Genomic DNA, 5,118 nt, shown 5'->3' with positions numbered 1-5,118 from the left:
GACGCCAAATCGAGCCACTGGCCAGACACCTTTCACTCTAGTCTATGGAGCAGAGGCAGTTCTCCCCACGGAACTCGTATACGGGTCACCTCGAGTGCTCGCTTATGATGAGCTTGAGCAAGAACAACTGCGGCAAGACGACGCGCTGCTCCTTGAGGAAGATCGTCTTCAGGCTGCTGTACGAGCTGCTCGATACCAGCAAGCTTTGCGCTGCTATCATAGCCGCAAAGTTAAAGCCAGAAGCTTCGAGGAAGGCGACCTTGTTCTTCGGCGCGTTCAGTCCGCCAAGAATTCCAACAAGTTGACGCCAAAGTGGGAAGGCCCTTATCGGGTGAGACGAGTCACAAGGCCTGGCGTTGTCCGACTTGAGACCGAGGATGGCATTCCAATGAGCAACTCCTGGAACATAGAACATCTTCGTAAGTTTTTCCCATATGGCGCGGTTGCCGGAACCCGTTCCGGCAACCACTTTTTGTACAAGTCTTGCCGCTGTTGCATGTAATCCTTTGTACAAAGCCGGGCGCAGATCCCGTGCATAAGTAAAACCCATGCGCTCCGCACAGCTTGTCCATTTCATGCGTTAGTTCCTTTCTTGCATGTGATTATCTGACACTTTGTGCAGCACTTACATCCGGTAAGCAGTAACGAGCCGAAGAGCTCCATTATTATTTTCTCTTCTTTCTTTTTCTTTTAAAGGAAAAGAAGGTTCTCTCGCACACAAGTTTGCCGGGGGGAAGGAGAAGATTGTGGTGTGGGCCAGGCGACGTTCAAGCAAAGACTCGCCTTACCGAGAAGCAAATGACAGAAAAGCTAAGTTGCCAAAGTTTGAGCAATCACTTTTTTAAATTTTTAAGTTATCTTCCTCGAACGACCCTGCTTTGCATGTAAAACCTGTGCGCGGAGGAACCAACTCGTGGCTAGTTGCGCCCTTACTTTGTTTCGAGTCCGCTCAATAGCTTAAGCGTGCTGCATCTAGTCACGACAAGGTTTCTTGTCGGAAGCAGCGCCGCCAGCAGGGTGCTGAAATTCCGCACTCAGCGCTCGCGGCTCGGGCGCCTTCGCCGAAAAGTTCCCTAGAAGCGTAGGGTGAAAACATACAAAGGGAGGAATCTAGTAGAGGAAATAACATTGCAATTGATAGACAGAAATCAAGTTATATTACAAAGATAACTTGTCGCAGCTCTAACAGACTGTTCTCATGACATGACTAGCAGCGACAAGGGAAAAGAAGAAATGGGCGGCCTAATGTACGCGTCCGCCCTCGACTCGCTTGATCTCGCTCACCTTGTCCACAATGGGTGCGACAAGGGCCTTGAGTGCATCCAGATCGGCATCAGGCGGCAAGGATCGGAGGACGTTGGTGAAGCTGAGGCCTGGATTGCGGAAGGCTACCTTCATCAGCACCTTCTGGAGAACCCCGGCGCAGATTTTGTGTGACTTGACGGCCAACTGCTTTGGGATCCTCTCCCGGAGCCGCTGGAGTGCCGTCGCCACGCCCTTGAAGAATAGACTGAGCTTGGCGCTGGGTTGAAGGCTCTCGTCGGAAGGATACCCAAAGTCCTCCATCCCCAGCTGCGCCAGCTCCTCGTTGATGACGGCGGCAGTGTTCACCAGACCCTCGGTCCAGTGCTCCACTGTGTCTCTGAAGGAGTTCTGGGTGACTGCAATGCTCTCCAGCAGCGCCGCGTCAGCCTTGACCTTCTCCGCCAAGGTCTTCTCCCTCTCCTTGGCGGCCTCCAGCGTCTGCGTCAGCGTGGCCAGCTTCAGCTCCAGGTCTGCTTTGGAATCCTTGGCGGCGCTGAGCTCCTTTCCCCTCTCAGCGAGAAGGCCTTGCAGTTCACCATGGGCGGCAGCATCCTTCTCGCACTCACGCTTGAGAGCGGCAATCTCCTCGCCGCTCTTCCCAATTTCGGCCTCCAGCCGCGCCACCTTCTCCTCTAGTTCCCTCTTGGTGGCCTCTGCAGTTGCCGCGGCATCCTTTGCCTCCTTGAGCGCCCCGCCAAGTGCTCGCTCGCGCTCGGCGAGCTCTTCCTCGTAGCTGTCGAGGTGGGCCTTCCGCTGCACTAGCTCGCCTTCCCGCGCGGACTGCTTCTCGGCAGCAAGCCTTTGCTCCTCCTCAGCTTCGGCCTTCTCAAGAAGAAAGGCCGTGCGCTCCTCGTCTACTCGCTCCCGCTCCTGCGCCAGGGATCGAAGAGCTTCTTGATTTTGTCCCCGGAGCTCCTCCGCGCGCTTCTCCATGTCAACTCCCGCCTTCGCGACAAGCGCTTCCTGGGAAGCCAGCTTGGCTTGCCGGGTGCGGTAGAGTGACAGCAGCTTCCGCAGCAGCTGCTCCTCCTCAGGCTCGCCGCTGCTGCTGCCGGGCGCGTCAACCAATGACAGCCCAGCAGAGGCGAGCACCTCCCCGTCAAAAGTCTCCCCCTCGACTGGCGCCCTGGAGCTCGACGCGCCGGGTAGCTTGATGAAGATGTTGTCACCGGCCTGCAAGTAGGCGCCGGGCTGGGGCTCCTCGGAGCCCGGCTCCGCGGAAGCGGCAGAGGGTTCGGCGGTCGGTGCAGCGCCCGGCGCTCCTGCGGCCTCAGGGTCATCAGTGCGATCGCCCGATCCCTCGCCAGCTTCCGCAGCAGCAGCCCCGGCGGCCTCCTCGCCGGCGGTCTCATCAGCACCGGCACCTTCCTCGCCGGCGCCCTCTGTCTCCATTGGCTCAGCCGAAGATGGGTCTGAAGAACGAAGAAGGGAGGAAAATCAATCAAAAATTCAAGGAAAGAAAAACAGAAGAAGCAGAACCCAAGGGAAAGTTTTTGGGCAAGTGGATTACCTGCGCCAAGGTCTTTAGTTGCGGCCTCGGTCGCCGCAGGATCAGCAGTGCCGTCCCTTGCCGGAGAGTCCCTCCTTGCCGGAGAGCGATCCCTTGCCGGGGACTCCTCCCTTGGCGGCGCAGTCGAAGCAGGTGGCACTTCGGGATCGGCCTCCGGGCGCTCCTGATGAGGCTGCTCTGCTCCTGCACAAGTCAACAAGCAAGATATCAACAAAGGAAAAAGCACTCAAGCGCGCCCGACAGCAGAAGGATAAACTATGAACTTACGCTGGGGGCTCCGCTGGGGGCTGCTCCGAGGGGTGATTGCCGGGTCCGTCAAGGTGGTCTCGGACCCACCTCCTGCCGACACGATGGGGTCATCCTCGATGACGATCACCGCGGCCTTGGCCCTCTTCGCCGCTCTCTGGGCCAGTGTTCTGAAAAGAAAAAGAGTCCAGATTGGAGCAAGACAGATACAAGATATAAACAGCAAGATTGAAGGATTATAAGGGCGCCGAAGAAACTCACTCTTCTTCCTCCCCATAGGAGCTGAGCGCGGAAAGATCAAAGTCCGGCCCTCCTCCGGTGCGACGAGGTGGAGGAGTAGGATCCCTTGCCCGCTTGGCGGGGGCGGCGGCGGTGGCCCGGGAAGGTCCCGCTCCAGTTGCCGCTGTTGCGTGGGGCGCTCCCGCGGCAACATTGCTTGCCGCGGTAGAGCGCGTCGCGCGGCTCGGTTGCTGTGGAGTCGGCTGCCGCCCTGCTGCATCCCCGGCCCTGCGAAGGCGCCTCCTTGGCGGGGCCGGGGGCTCTGCCTGCGGCAAGCTCTCTGAAGGTTCAGCCTCCTCCTCGCCGGCCTCGCTCGATTCGGCTTCAGAACCGGCAGGCTCCTCCTCGCCCATGAACTCCGCGCGTTCGGCAAGGTTTGCCGCCTCTGCAACCTCCGCCTCCTCCAAAGTGAACCCAAACACACCCGCAGCAGCTGCGGCCGCAACCTCTTCCGCCCTGGTAGCGATAAGCTGCAGCTCCTCGTCGGTGGTGTCACGAGTGAGGCTCTTCTGCTCGTCGGCACAGACCGGCAATTCCTCCAAGGTGTCGAAGAACGCTCGCACAACGTCGTCCGCAGGCTCTTGCCAAGTCGGGACGATGCCGTGTGAATCGCACAACGGCATCATGGCGCGGATCCGGTCAAGCGAAGAGTTATTGCACAAAGGAACTACGCCCCTCGGCAGTGTGAATGGGTGCTGGGGGTCGCGTTTGAATAACTCCAAAAGCATTGCATCCAACTCCAAGACAGTGAAGTTGTAGTTGAGGCCCGGCCGCAGCCTCATGATGTCCGCCGATTTCTTAAATTCCCAGGCGGGCCTCCTCCTCTCCTGCAGGGGGGCAATGCGGCGGCGGAGGAAATCTGCCCCGACAGCACCTACGGTGAGCCCGACAAGCCTGAGGCGAAGAATCCTAGTGATGGCGATCTTCAGCCTCTCATCTTCCGGGGTCACGTTGCTCCAGTCATTGCCGCACACTATTGGAGTTTGGCGCACGGCAGTGAAGGGCTGCGGATCCTCCTCGACGATCCAACACCACTCCGCTCTCCACTCCTCCCACTTGCTGCGGAGCTCACCCTCCAAGTACGCATCTTTCTTGCCGACTCTCAAGACCCAGGCAATCCCTCCGGCAAGCGGCTCTCCTCTCTCTACCCGAGGTATGAAGAAGTGGCGGAAAAGGGCTACACTAGGGTGGACTCCGACAAAGTTTTTGCACAAGTGTGCGAAAACTGCCATGGTCAAGACAACATTGGGGGTGAAGTCAAGGAGGCGGAAGCCATACGTGTTCATAATGTCACAAAAGAATTCCGAGAAGGGCGGGCAGAGCCCGCAGTAGAAGAATAGCGGGAAGAACGGGTACCCATTTGGAGCCGACTCCGAGGCAGCAGCCGGGAGTACCCTCGTGCACGGATGCGCATGCGTCTCCGTCGCCCAAAAGAGGTAGAAGTACTCCCTCAGCTCCTGCACTCCGAGCTGGGGGGTGAAGATCTCCCGCTCCTTCCGCAGCGCCGCGAGCCGCTGCGCCTCGGCCGACTTCACGCCCTTTCCCTTGTCGCCTTTCGTGGCCATGGCGGAGGTGGTGGAGAAGGTTGATGGTGTGGTGATTCTGGTGGCAATGGGGGGGGGGGGCGAAGCGCTGCTCTCTCGGCTTCGAGAAGAAGAGGGGAGCGGCGGAGTTTGTGAAGAAGGAGTAGCAGCGAGCAGCGAGGGAGAACAAACTGCCCCTGTTTCCTCTGCTTATAAAGAGGGACGGGGCGGACGTTTCGGCCTTCCGCTTAAACA

This window comes from Triticum aestivum, chromosome 7B (genome assembly GCF_018294505.1).
Source record: "Triticum aestivum cultivar Chinese Spring chromosome 7B, IWGSC CS RefSeq v2.1, whole genome shotgun sequence".
NCBI lineage: Eukaryota > Viridiplantae > Streptophyta > Magnoliopsida > Poales > Poaceae > Triticum > Triticum aestivum.
The sequence above is the reverse complement of the archived record's forward strand: the minus strand, read 5'-3'. Positions refer to the sequence as shown.